This window comes from Hibiscus syriacus, unplaced genomic scaffold (genome assembly GCF_006381635.1).
Source record: "Hibiscus syriacus cultivar Baekdansim isolate YM2019G1 unplaced genomic scaffold, ASM638163v2 tig00112988_pilon, whole genome shotgun sequence".
Lineage (NCBI taxonomy): Eukaryota > Viridiplantae > Streptophyta > Magnoliopsida > Malvales > Malvaceae > Hibiscus > Hibiscus syriacus.
The window spans coordinates 434,836-449,524 of record NW_024063432.1 but is presented as its reverse complement, the minus strand read 5'-3'; the positions used below and the strand labels follow the sequence as shown (position 1 = coordinate 449,524).

The following is a 14,689-nucleotide window of genomic DNA, read 5'->3' as shown; positions in this document are numbered from 1 at the left end:
ACATGGGCGACCCGACCAACCTAATTTGCGTAAGGGTTTCTATTGTCTTATCTCGCTAAACCTTCTGATTATTGGTTTAACATGTTTCATTTTGATAAATTAATACAATACATGGCTTTTAAGATGATCGAATCTGGGACCTTCAGGAAAAGAGTGCAACACCTAGCCAATGTGTTGAGAAAGAAATATATGTTGTTGGAAAAAATATTTATGTTAAACTATTGTTGAAATTAATTTTATTTATTTTAATATATATATATATATATAATATTAATTATTATTATGATAATTTAATTAAATTTTCTATGATTTCTCATATGAAATACATTTGAGGAAGATAAATATAAAAAATAATTAGGTTTATTTTAAAATATAATCATATAAATATTAAGATTTAAATCTAAAATAATATCAATTGTTTTTAAATTATATTTAAAAAATAAAAATAGAAATATTTGACAATTTATTAATCCCTTGTAGTGAAAGTCTTAAATTAAAAAAGAAAGTACTAATAATTACCTGGTGTTTGTAAAATTCACATATATCTCCATGAAGATCATAAATTACATATAAAAATTAATCAATTATTGTAACATCCTCAATATCGGGTTTGTAACATCCTCAATACCGGGTCAGTGACTAGATTGAAAAATATCAGAAATTGGTGATTAAAGTAGGATAATTTAATAAGTTTAATGACTTATTGGAAATATATGATGAAGGCTGTTTAGTAATTATGGAATGAATTAAAGGATAAAATGGTCATTTGACAAGTAAGATTTTTATTTTTCCTTTATAAGATAAGGAAACCACGTGGAAAATGAGAGATTTCTTCAGAGTTCTCTTCTTCTCCTTTCTTCTTCTTCACGTGGAAGCCAAGAGAAAATGTCAGTGCATATTAGATAGTGTATTATGTTTAATGGAAATAAGACTTGTGACAAGTCTATTTCCTATAGTAAAATGCATGAATTCATTAATATGAGCATATGTTTGATATGTTACATGTGTGTTATTGATTATTGCATATGTTAATGATATGTGTGAATACATGTTTATATGATACATGTTAAGTGTCCATGATATATGTACACATGATAATATGATATAGCTTAAATTATGTAATATGATACATAACTATAAGATAAGTTAAGGAATGTATATATGATAGAGATTATGTATGAGATATATGAGAAGAGGTAGATGTGATTAGGTGAAAAAGAATACAAACATATATTAAGCCATGTTATATGAGATAAATGAATATTAATGAGGCTCAGCATGTGTATGTAAGTTAAGGATATGAATGGGGTTGATATATGGCACAATTAAGTTAGAATAAAGTGATTTCCATCCATAACTAGAATTCTGAGCTAGTGTGCATCGGTACACATTCAACATGTACCGATGCATCAAGGGTAAATTTCAGAAATTATTCAGTGTGCATCGATGAACACAGGAAGGCATCGATGCATGGAAATTTCGAAGCTACTTTGTGCATCGATGCACCCATAGTGCATTGATACACCCCTAAAGGAAAAAGTGAATTATAGTTCAATGAATTAGTTTAAGATCAGAAAATAGATGATTTAAATGTATTTGGTTATTTTGAATTTAGTTGGCATGTACTAGTTGATTGAGTTGAATATGCTATGAATGGTTAATTTGATAATATTTATTACTGTAGAGTAATTATTTTCTCAAATGAGGAAATTAAGATTTTAGTGGATTTGTAAAGAACAGAGTTTTGAAAAGTCAATGTGACACCTCGGACTCGGATCCGAGTCGGATACGGGTTGGGGGTGTTACAGGGTTGGTGACCAAAGTGTGAAATTTTAAAAAAAATTTAATGACCAGATTAGATAAATTGAAAAGTGAAGGAATTAATTGAAAGATGTTGGTGTAGGATGAATTAATAAATGAAGGAAGAGTAAAAGGGTCATTGAACAAGGGGTAATAATTAAATAATTATGGTGGGTATTTTATAAACCCGCGTGAATCATAATTAGGGAAACATAGTTCCAAATATTTCTCATATTCATCTTCTTCTCTTCTGCAACGTGAAGCAACCAAGCCAAGGTCAGTTGGATTTCTTTTGGTTAATCCTTAAAATTTAAGTATGGTTTTGGTTAAGGAAGACTTAGGAAACATGATGGAGATGAAAAGGGTTATAGAAGCTCAAAGATTTGTAAGTTATGAAGGATTAAAGATAAGAAGTGGATAAGTGAAATTTTGAATAAGAGGGTTTAAATGAATTTAGAGGTTGAATTTGACTTGTCATCTATGAGAATAAGAAGTTATAAGCGTTAGAATTAAGTTTGGATAACATGACAAATTTGGTATGATTCTTATCTTTAAGAATTTGGATGAAATATGAGAGATTATAAAGTGTTAGAATGATCGAAATTAGTTAAAGTTGTTATAGATGAGTTTAATAGCATAATAAGGGTTGTATACATGAAAATTTGGGTGAAGTGTAGATGAATTTTCGGGTGAAAAAGCCTATTTTGAGCAGAGTGTATCGGTACCCTATGTATATGTACCGATACCCTCTTGAATGAAAAATAACAGAATGCAGTAAGGGTACCGACACCCTAAGGAGGGTATTAATACCCCCTAAAGGAAAAGTTGAAGTTTGGTTCATTAAATTAGTTTAAGTTATTAGTATCAAATTACAAGGTTTAGGCTTCTGATAATCAGCTTGAAAATTATATTTATGTAGATATCGAGCCTAAACGAGTTCCGGAACAAGTGACAAGTAAGATTGATAGAGGGAAAAACAAGAAAACAATGAGACATAGGTGAGTGCATATGCATAGCATGATTATAAAAATATATTCAGTTCTAGACTTGTGATAAGTCTAGATTTAATATTTTGATATATGATCCATTTCATATTATGAAACATGATATGAGTTCATACCATATGCATTATGTGACATGAATATTCAGGAAATATTATATGGGCTATGTGATAAAGATATGGAAATGACATGTCTATGAGATACGCTATGTGAATTGTGAAAGCCCATGTTATGTAGATGAGAACTATATGTATAGTTGGCATGCCAAGAGTAGAGGGTCTACGCGGTCCTTCGGGATAAATTCTATGTGGTTTTTCGGGACATATATGTATTCTTTGGAACATGTATGAGGTCTTTTGAGACACCTACTTGATCCTTGGTATATGTATATGATTCTTAAGGAATTTCTATGTGGTCCTTATGGACAAATCTTATATAGCACTACGGTGCATTTCTACGCGGTCCTTCGGGACAAATTCTACGTGGCACTTCGGTGTAAAATTATACGAGCTGTGGTGACAACATAGTGCACAACCTCACAGTACTCACATACCTCAGGTTCTCAGTATTATATCATGGGCCAATGAACTTATTATATGAATTCATAATGGTTAATTTGATGAGATTACAAGTAAGATATATGGTTATGTAACTTGCATGGATTAAATATGTAATTTTGTCACACTTCATCCAATGATGGCATTATCATTATTTTTCATTGTTATCATTATTATTATGCCTCACTAAGTCGATGACTTAGCGTGTGAGTATTTCACACGTAGGATCGGAGAAGATAGACAAGCAAGGTTAGACAGCTGGGACAACATTACTTCTACAACTACCAGATCAGAAGAAACTTAAATAATATATATTATTATGTGATAAATAGGTTGTCATGTAAATAAAGTCTTTAAATTAAGTATGTGTGCTCTGATCGAGTTTTGAAATGTTTTAAACGTATTTATGTAAATGATAACTTTATAGTGTTGAAAGTTTAAATTTTTATGAGTTTTATATGTTTTGCCGAAAATTACTGTAGCAGGGTATTGGTACACTGTAGCAGGGTATCGATACCCCTGCAGCAATCTGGAAAATTTTTAGCATTTGGTACTGTTCACGGTACTGTTCATTATTGTTCACGATATTGTTCATTATTGTTCACGGTACTGTTCACACCGTATAATACTATTCATAGAATGTATATTTTCTTAAATTGATTATAACAAACATAATTCAATAATATATTATCATATTTTCTTAATATAAGTCCAAATGATCTGTATTTTGTTAAGAATATTGTTTGAAAAAGTCAATGTAACATCTCGAACTCGTATGTGAATCGGGTTCAGGTTGGGATGTTACAATTATTTTGAAGAAAAACTAATAATAATTGAATATTAAATGAAACTATCAAAGTTTATAGTATCATCGATAATTTATTTCATTAATAAAAATAAAATTCATAATAATATAAAACAATATATTTAAAAGGTTAAGGTAATTTTATTAATCATTTATTATTCATATAGTCATTGTACAATTTGGATGGTTATTGAAATTTAAAATTTTGAAATATATACAAACTAAAATTAATCAAATTAGAATATAAGACTAATAACAAAATTTTACAGCTTTACAACTAATTTATCTTATCAACAATTTTAATTATTATAGGTGTCAATATTTATCACAACAAAAAGTAAAATTTTAAGTGACAAACAACTTTATTGTTACAATAAATATCAAATAATAATGACCACTTTATATATCGTCATTATCATATCATTTCTCGCCAAGAAAATGATTGTACCAATTTGCTTATTCTAATAGTGTCAAAACTTTTGTGATGGTGAAATTTGTATCACAATTATATACTTATAGTGAGTATTACTATAACAATGACGAAATAAAAATACATGATACTTGTTTTTATTAATAGTGTCGTACAAAAATTTTGTCACCAAAAGATTAATATTTGTGACAAAATTACTAATAGTCGCTATCAATTTACCAGTAAAAAATTTACTCTTTTAGTGATACTTGTGACGTAATTTAAAACTATAACAAGTATACCATTATAAAATGATAAACTTACTAGTGAAAAAAATGTTATTGTCGCAATTATGAATAATAATAGTGACCACTTAATATGTTATAACTATTACATCGTTTCTTGTTTAAAAAAGGTGATGTCAATTCAAATATTTTATTAGTGACTAAATACAAGTAAGGCACAACTATTTACTTCAATAGTGATAAAAAACTATTGTCGTCACAAATCACCAACTAAGACTAATGACAAAAACAATTATTGTCACAAATCACCAACTAAGACTAGTGACAAAAAATAATTAACGTCACAAATCACCAATTAAGAGTAGTGACAAAATGTTTTCATCACAATTATGAATAGTAACTGTGACTTCGTAATATATTGTCACTATTATAATCTTTCCCGTAAAAATAAGTTGGAGCCAATTTGATATTCTATTAGTGACCAATTGATAATGACAACTTGCTTTAGTCATAATAAAACATTATTAGTGACAAATTTGTTGAAAACATTTTGATATTTCAATATAACAAATTAAGTTAAATGAATTTTAAGATTTTCCAAAAAAGATTTTCTAAGTATATTCGATATAATTATTCGAATATCAAAATATTACTCCAAATCTTTCAAATGTCATTTTTAATCCTTACTTAAGTGTAAAATTAAGTTTTAGTCTTAAAATAATTTCAAAACAATTTTACAAAATATTTCGAACCATTTCAAAGCCAAAAATTCCAGATTGCTCAGAGGGAACCAATTCCCTCCTGAATGGTTTGGCTCCGAGAATTCCAGTATACTCGGAGGGAACCGATTCCCCCCTGTTTAACGGTCGAAATATTTGAATTTTACACTTAGGGAACTGATTCCCTATGAGGGGAACCGATTCCCCCCACGCTCCAAGCTGTTTTATTAAATGATTTCACACTAAAACGGCTCTATTATCTCCACTAATCATCCCCAACGTTCAGAAGTTATTCAAGGTGTATTTAAACAAGTTCTGAAGCCTTTGATCAACAAGAAATCATAGAGAAACAAGAGAGAAAGCATCAAATACCAAGTTTGTGCAAAACAAACCAATTTTCCTTTCAATATTCATTTTGCTTTCAAGAACACCATTTGTGCTCATTTGTAATTATTTTTTAGTGTTCTTTTCTTGTTCTAGAATTTTGCAAACAATCTACCTTGTGAGGATTTCCTTGTAAGTTTGTAAAATTTGTATTGTTCTCTTTGGGAGAGAGTATTCTCAAGAATTTGGGGTATAATTCTTGAGGGTTTGTAAGGTTACTCTTTGTCCTCAGAAAGACAAATTAGTGAATTTGTGGAAAATCCTTAGTGTGGATAGTTAAGGTAGTGGACGTAGACTTTGGTTGAGAAAGTCGAACCACTCTAAATCGCTGTGCAATTACTTTCAATTTTCTGCAAAAGCTTTCACCAAATTTTTAATTGTCAATTCACCCCCCTCTTGGCCGATTCCGTCAATCGATTAACTCAACAAAATTACTTGTGATGAGCTTCAAAATTGTCACAATTATTATCTAAATAGTGAGAAAATAAATAAAAAGTCACAATTACTCATTTCAAAAGTGATAAAAATAAATTTCGTCATAAATAACATACTTTTTGTGACGAAAATATTTAGTCTTTGTTAAGGAGTCACTTAGAACTTGAATTCCTAAATGCGCTTTAACAGATGAACAATGATCGTTTAATTGGTAATGTATCGCGCTGAAGTTTTGTCGCGGATTGTATAGTAGCAAAGGAAAACATGCATCTAGGTGAAACCTGTTGTAGAACAGGTCAATTAGCCTCCATGGTAAAAGAGAATGTTGTTTTTTTCTAAAAGACTTGAGTTCGAGCATATATATATATATATAATTCTGAACAAATACTATCTTGTAATCACCCCAGACTAATAAAATTATTTACCCTTAAAATTTCATGTGCTTTGTTAACCATGAATTTTATTGATGCAGTGGATGTGTGACGCCTGGAGCGATGAACACTGCTCAAAACTATTGAAGAAGTGCTACGAAGCTTTACCAAACAATGGAAAAATAATTGTTGCAGTTCAATTCTTCCAGATTATCGGGATCCTAGTCTCTCCACAAAGTTAAGCCTCCAAGTTGATTGCATCATGTTGTCTCTTAGTTCCGGTGGGGAAGATAGGAATGAGAAAGAATTTGAGGCCTTGGCAAAAGGTGCAGGGTTTCAAGGTTTTAAAGTAAAATGTTGTGCTTTTGGCACATACATCATGGAGTTCGTCAAAAGTGTTTAATGGCATAAAACCTCAACTTTGAGAAGAATTCATGAAGAAGATGATTGTATAAATACCCGGTTTGTTTTAATGACATTTTCTATTAGCATAATTTGGGAGATGGTATGAGAGACTATCGTAACTTAACTCAAAATCGACAAATTTCAACTCGATCTGATATGATTGGTTGGATTTTAAAAAAAAGTTTTAGGTTCAGATTGGATTGGGTTGGGTCGAATTATTAAAGGAATTGAAATCGACATATTTCAACTCGATCTGATATGACAATTCCTTAAAACCACTATGTACTACACACCATCGGGGGTGGAGTTCGCCTCATAGGGAGGAGGCACTGATAATCCGAAGTCAAATTCATCTTGAATGGTGAATCCACTATTATTCCGAAGTGAAATTCATCCTGAAGGGTGAATCCACTGATATTCTAAAGTGAAATTCATCCCAAAGGGTGAATCCATTTATAATCTAAAGTGAAATTTATCTCGAAGGGTGAATCCACTGATAATCTGAAGTGAAATTCACCATGAATGGTGAATCTACTAAACTTCTATGATCATAAATACTCAACCTAATGTGATATGTCAACCAATTAATTAAGTTTTCGATTTGATATGAATGTAAAAATTACATATTCACGTAGTTCGAATACAAAACATAAATTCTAAATTCAACAAATCAATATGTGTCACACAACATTTTTTAGAATTTCATTTTATACCACTAATTTTGCTTTCAATTCGAACACCAATGAATCGATCAACACAAAAATAATTATAGCATCTCATTGAGATTCAGATACTTCACCACCTCATAGATCAAAATTTACTTATTTCATATTCAACAAAAAATTATTAAACAGGATCAAAGCGGTTGTAGCACGGTAAGACACGCTCCTTAAATCGTATATTAATAAATATACTAACAAGAAAAAAACTTTTGCGGTAAGAATATTGAGTCAAAGACTTAGTGTAGAGAAGCCAACAATTCTAGTAAAACTAACTAAATTAATAGTAGTAGAATTTGAAACGAAACAATGAGGGAGACAATGAATTTATTCTCTCTTTATTTCATGGTAATATATAGGGTTTAGGAAAAATAAAAATACTTTATAAATTGATAAGATTTAATTCAACTAAAACAATGATAGACATAGAATTCCTATTTAAAGATTAACTCTAAAAATAGGTAATTTACGAAATTATATTTTAGAATGAAAATAAATAAATAATATAATAGATAATATAAAACAAACATTAAAAATAGAAATTTATCAAAACTTGTATTATAAGGCTGAAGAAACAAAGAAATGGTCCCTTCGGGGACATCCGATAAAATTGGAACGATACAGAGAAGATTAGCATGGCCCTTGTGCAAGGTTGACACGCACAAATAAGGAAATGGTCCAAATATTTTTTATAAATTCATAATTTAGCAAGTTTCTCTTGGCGCACGATAACAAGTTTCTCTAGGTGTACGTTAGCTGGTCTAACGGATCGGAGACTTTGTGGTGCTCCTCCGACGTGTTCTATGGCTTTTCTCGATCTGCTCTTTCTGGTTGCTTTCTCCATTCCATCAGCATGGATTGGAGGAAGTTGTTCTCATGTCAATCTGGGCAGGAGCTCAAATTCTTTACCCCAATTAATCGAGGCCCTAATCTGGTTGTCCAGCCTCCTCAAGAAGTCTTCGACGCTGGAATTACTGAGTGAAAAACATCGTTGGTAGGGCAATTTCTCGAGGCTTCTCCAAATTTCTCCACAATGCATAAGATTGTTGAAAACCTGTGAATAACTCTTCGAAAGGGACTCGTGTCCAAGTCAGTTTTGCTGGTAGTAATCTCTAGCTATTCTCCTTCAATTCGGTATCAGCTAGGGATTGGGTGTTGGAAAATGGCCCTTGGCACATTCTTAACAAGCCATTAATCTTAAGGAAATGGGAGCCTAATATGACTAGGTTACACTTCGATCTGTCTAAAATCCCTTTATGAGTGCATCTTTATAATGTACCTCTCAAATTATTTTCGAGAGATGGATTAAGATATTTAGCTAGTGCCATTGGTAATCCGTTAACTATGGACTCCATTACTGCCTCTAAAACTAGGTTAGAATTTGCTAAAGTTTGTGTTGAGGTAGGAGTTCATGATGTTATTCCTCAAACTATTGAAGTAGTTCTGGCAAATGGACAGACTTCCACGATTTTTGTGGAAGTTCCTTGGCTCCCAAAAAGCTGTAAGAACTTTAATTCCTTTGGTCACAGCGAGAAAAATTGTTTAATCAAGAAGAGTGTTACATATGCTCCCTCGCAGATTTGGAGGAAGAAGATTGATCCTGCTAGTGGTTCTGATATTACTCATAATGACTCCTCTTTTCCTTCTCTTTTTCCTGAGCCTTCTGTTTCTCTTGCTCCTAAAGAGAATCTCACTTGTGACTCTGTTCTCCCCAATGTACCTTCTTGTTCTTCCCTCGGAATCAAAGGCACTGTTGTTAATGGGGACTCAATTACTAATATCACTACTACGGAAGATGTGAACTTAGAGTCTGGTATTCCAAATGTTCTTAGCAATGTATATTCTCCTACAACTATCCTTACTGATTCTGCTGAAGCCTTTCCTAATTCCCCTATTATTCCAGCATCATCTAAAAAAGGAAACATTTACTCAGCTGTTCCAAAGAGAGGCAGAGGAAGACCTGTAAAGGTTAAAACTAAGACTGCTCTTAAAGGTTCCTCAAATAGATTTGAAATTCTTAACTCTGTTGATGAGAATTCCCCTTCTTTAGAGGACCAAAGTAAAAAACCTAGGGCTGCTGTAGCTGGTGTGGCTTTACTTATTAAGGATCTCAAATCTAAAAAGAAAGAGCAATTATGCAAAGTTAAAAGTAACTCTGATAGAGTTAGTGGGGGTAACTATGCTTCTTCATCTCAATGATAGTATGCTTATGGAATGTTAGAGGATTAAATCATCCTCAAAAACAAAATAAAATCCTATATATGGTTAATCTGTATAAGGTTGATGTTCTTTGTTTGATGGAGACTAGAGTGAAAGAAGAAAAAGTTGATGATCTTATTAAAAACAAGTTCAACAATTGAAATTTTTGTTTTAACTATGGCTATGCTTCTAATGGTAGACTTTGGATCCTTTGGAAAAAGAGCCGACTTTTTCTCTTTGTCATGCTTCTGTCAAATGTCTCTCTGTTAAAGGGCATCTCAATGGTATTCCTTTTGTTATCTCAGCTATTTATGGTAGTAATGATTGTATTCAAAAAATAATTCTTTGGCAGCACCTTAGAGAACATGACTCTACCTATGGCTCTTACCCTTGGTTTCTTGATGGAGACTTCAATATTTTTCTTAACTCTAATGAAAGCTCTGATCATGAAATTCTAGGTCCTTTTTCCTCCACTGACATGATTGATTTCAAATATACTCTCAATGACCTCCTTCTTCATGATCATCCATTTTTTGGCCCTACTTACACTTGGAGCAACAAACAGAATGAGACTTTTCTTGCTAGAAAACTTGACAGAGTCCTTATTAATTCTTTTTGGGTTACTTTTTTTCTAAACTCTTATGTTGAATTTTGGCTCCTGGTCATTCAGACCACTGCATGGCTCTTGCTTGGCTTAATAAAAAAGCTCTTGTTCATCACCCTAAGCCTTTTAAATTCTTCAATATCTGATCTACCCTTCCGAATTTCCTGGATGAAGTGAAACAGTCCTGGTAGATTCTTGTTCAAGGTAACCCTATGACTTCTCTTTTCCTAAAGCTAAAAAGGCTTAAGGTTTGTTTGAGGAATATCAACAAAGAGCATTTCAGCAACATCTCTCAAAGGGTGAAGCAAAAGAAAGTTGAACTTGAACATTTCCAACTTCTAACTCTTAAGGGGAATTGTTCCTTTGATAATGAGCTGAAAATTCAAAATGAACTTTCTCATCTTGAAGCAGCAGAATCCATGTTCCTAAAACAAAAATAAAAAATACAGTGGCTAAAAGAGGGGGATAAATGTACAAAATTTTTCCACTCTATCATTGCTTCTAGACACAAAAAAGATACCATTAGAGCTCTTATCAATGACCAAGGAAGCATATTAGAAACCTTTGATGATATGGCTTCTGAACTTATTGATTTCTTCAAAAAATAGTTAGGAACTGTTGACAACAATGTAAACTTCACTGATCCTAATACCCTGAAAAATATGCTCAATTTAAACTTGCCTACTGATGCTCTCATAGATTTAGGGAAAGATATTACTGTTGAGGAGATAAAACAAGCTTTCTTTACTCAAGGTAATGATAAAGCCCCATGGCCTGATGGTTATTCTCCCTTATTCTTTACGAAGTCATGGACTGTTATTGGAGATGATGTTATCAAAGCTGTTAAATTCTTTTTCTACAATTTTTTCATCCATCCAGCTTTCAATTCCACCATTTTAACCTTGGTTCCTAAGATCACTAATCCTAGCAAGGTTTCAGACTATAGGCCCATTTCCTGCTGCTCAGTGGTCTATAAAGCTATCACTAAGATTATTGGTAAAAGACTTACTGATCTGCTGCCTGATATCATTACGCCTAATCAATCTGCTTTTGTCAAGGGTAGATACATCATTGATAATTCTTTTCTTGCCCAAGAACTTGTGAAAGGCTATGGGAGGAATTCTATTTCCCTTAGGTGTGCTCCCAAGATTGATTTTCACAAAGCTTTTGATTCCCTCAAGTGGGGATTCATTTCTTCTATTCTTAAAGCTATTCAACTGCCTCCTTTATTCATTAAGTGGATAGAAGTCTGTTTTTCTGAAGCTATATATTCTATTTCATTTAATGGCTCTTTGATTGGTTACTTCAAAGGTGAAAGGGGCATAAGACAAGGGGACCCTTTATCTCCCTCCTTATTTTTTCTTGCTATGAACATTCTCTCTAAGCTTCTCAATATTGATGCTTCTAGAGGTATTTTTGGATTTCATCCAAAATGTAAAAAGCTTGGACTCACCAATCTTTATTTTGCTGATGATCTCCTTATTTTCTGCAAAGGTAACCTTGAATCAGTGACAGGGGTGATCATTGTTTTAGAACAATTTTATTCAATGTCTAGGCTGAAATTGAATGCTGCAAAAAGTGAACTGTTCTCTACTGGTATCTCTTTTAAAACTCTTGATCTTATTAAGCAATCTACTGTAATTTATTATGGTTATCTTCCAGTGAGGTATCTTGGGGTCCCTCTAATCACTAGGAAACTTAGTATCAAGGATTGCTCTGCCCTTATTGACAAAATTATAGGCCAAAATCCATCAGTGGTCTGGAAAATACTTAAGTTGTGCTGGAAGACTTGAACTGGTGAAAATTGTTCTGCTTAATATTGCTAATTTCTGGTGTAGGAAGTTTTTTCTCCCCAAGGCTGTTATTAATTCTATCAATCAATTATGCTCAAGATTTCTATGGAAGGGTTCTAATGTAGCAGCTTCTGGAGCGCGTGTTAGCTGGGTAAAAATCTGCTGCCCAAAATCGAAAGGTGGCCTAGGATTAAAGGATCTTAAAACTTGGAACAAGGCTATTATGATGCAGCTCATTCGATCCCTCCTTGCTGGAGATGGATCTTTATGGATAGCTTGGACTTACTGTTATGTGATTAAATCTAATGATTTTAAAGTCATGACAGAAAATTCTTCTGCTAGCTGGTGTTTTAAACGTCTTTTGAAACTTAGAACTGAAGCTCTTCATTTTCTTAATGCTACTCCTAAGGCTAACAAAACCATTTGGGAGGAGATAAGAGTTAAGCATTCCAAAGTTCCTTGGCACAAGCTCATTTGGTTTCCCATGCACATTCCTAAATTCAATATCATCTCATGGATGGTTATTCTCGACAGACTTCCTACTAGAGAGAGACTATCTCGAATGGGAATTACTACCAACGTTTCTTTCCCTCTTTGCAATGATCTTTTGGAATCGAGAAACAACCTTTTTGCATACTGCAGAATTACTTACAGCCTGTGGAAGCACATTCTAAACCTGAACCACCTGCTCAAACCGCAAATGTCATGGGAAAATATGATCATTTGGGCATCTTCTATGTGGAAAGGTAAATCTCTCCTAACATCTATATTGAAGATTGCTTGGAGTTCCTTCATTTACACCGTTCGGGAGGAAAGAAACAGGAAGATATTTCAAGGAAGGACTCGTACGGTGGATGAAATGTTAAGTTCCATTAAGGGTATTATTAGTGCTTAGCTTAGCAATAGGTACTTTAATAGAACTGATAATATCAACTCTCTTCTTTGTAACAAATGGGGTATAGGCTAACTATTTTTTTTTGTTCATAGCTTCTTGATCCTTGATTGAGTGTTGTATTGAACGTTTGCTTGGATAATAAAATTTTTACTTATCCAAAAAAATAAAGAAATGAATTATCAAGACTAAAATATTAACCTCAATCTTTATTAGCAGCCAATGTATTTGGATTATCCATTCCCTTGCGTTGATTCTTCTAATTGTCAGCATCCTTGCCATAAAAACAACCGGATGTACATGAAACTTTGGTAAAACTTGAAACTCCTGAAAAAGAAAATAAAAAAAATTGAATTATCAAGACAAAAATAATAATCTTAATTTTGGATAGAATTTTTAATTTTGAGATTTCGAGTTTGGGAAAATTTGGGTGTGACACTTCAGTAATAATAAAATATGTATCAAATATGTGTAGATACATAAATAAGCCATCGACATCTGGCCCACGGCCGATTCTTCTGGCCGTGTATACGGCCCCATAAAAACACTACAGCTGCCAATGTTACTAGCATCGAGACCGTTTTTCGTCCGGGCAGGGAAAAGACCGATACCGACTCGGAGGTTTTATCTTTGAAAATGTTTTTCGAAATGTGAGGAGTCGACATCAATCATTTAAGGTGCGATTGGGACACTATAAAAACTGGGTGATTTTAATAAAACATTTTATTTTTTTTATCAAAATACCAAGTTTTAAGGTCTGCGAAAATCAAGAAATCGGGTTCGGGAGTCAGTCACGCGTGGGGAAGGATTAGCACCCCACAAGCGCACAAAAATTGATACCTAGTTGATTACCCTATAATTAAAACCAGAAAGTTTGAGTTCGATCTTTATTTAATTTGAAAATCATTATGAATGCAAAGTTGAAAAGGATATTCGTTTATTGAGACCGATATCATTCGCTCCCAAACGTAAAGGTGGGAGATCAACTACAGTGTCTAATAATCGAATATTGCCTCATTTTTAGAAAATCATGATGTGATCTTTGAAAAGGATGTCAACCTATTTCGAGAATCACCAGTAGTCACCCTTGATCACACTTGCGGGAGATATACTATTAATTCCCTAATAAGTGAACATTGCCTTAGGTTAAAAAAAACAATGCAATCAAACAAATTCTTATTTAATCCTAATTAAACTAAGGTAAATTAAAGACTTTTTATAGCTTAAGGTGTCAAATTATGAAAATAAAGGAACCTAAAAGCTTAAACCTAAAAATGTAGGCTCTAATATTAATCCTATTTGATTTTAATCAATTATCGAATCGAATAATCGAGATGGTCCCTCGAGTATT

General features: G+C 32.6%; 1 non-coding gene across 1 annotated transcript; it reads left to right on the top strand.

Annotated features, from left to right (window-relative positions):
• Nucleotides 1-8,435: 8,435 nt before the first annotated feature.
• Nucleotides 8,436-8,538, top strand: LOC120185147. Its single transcript, XR_005522094.1, has one exon. It is a non-coding gene; the product is annotated as a U6 spliceosomal RNA (small nuclear RNA).
• Nucleotides 8,539-14,689: the final 6,151 nt, after the last annotated feature.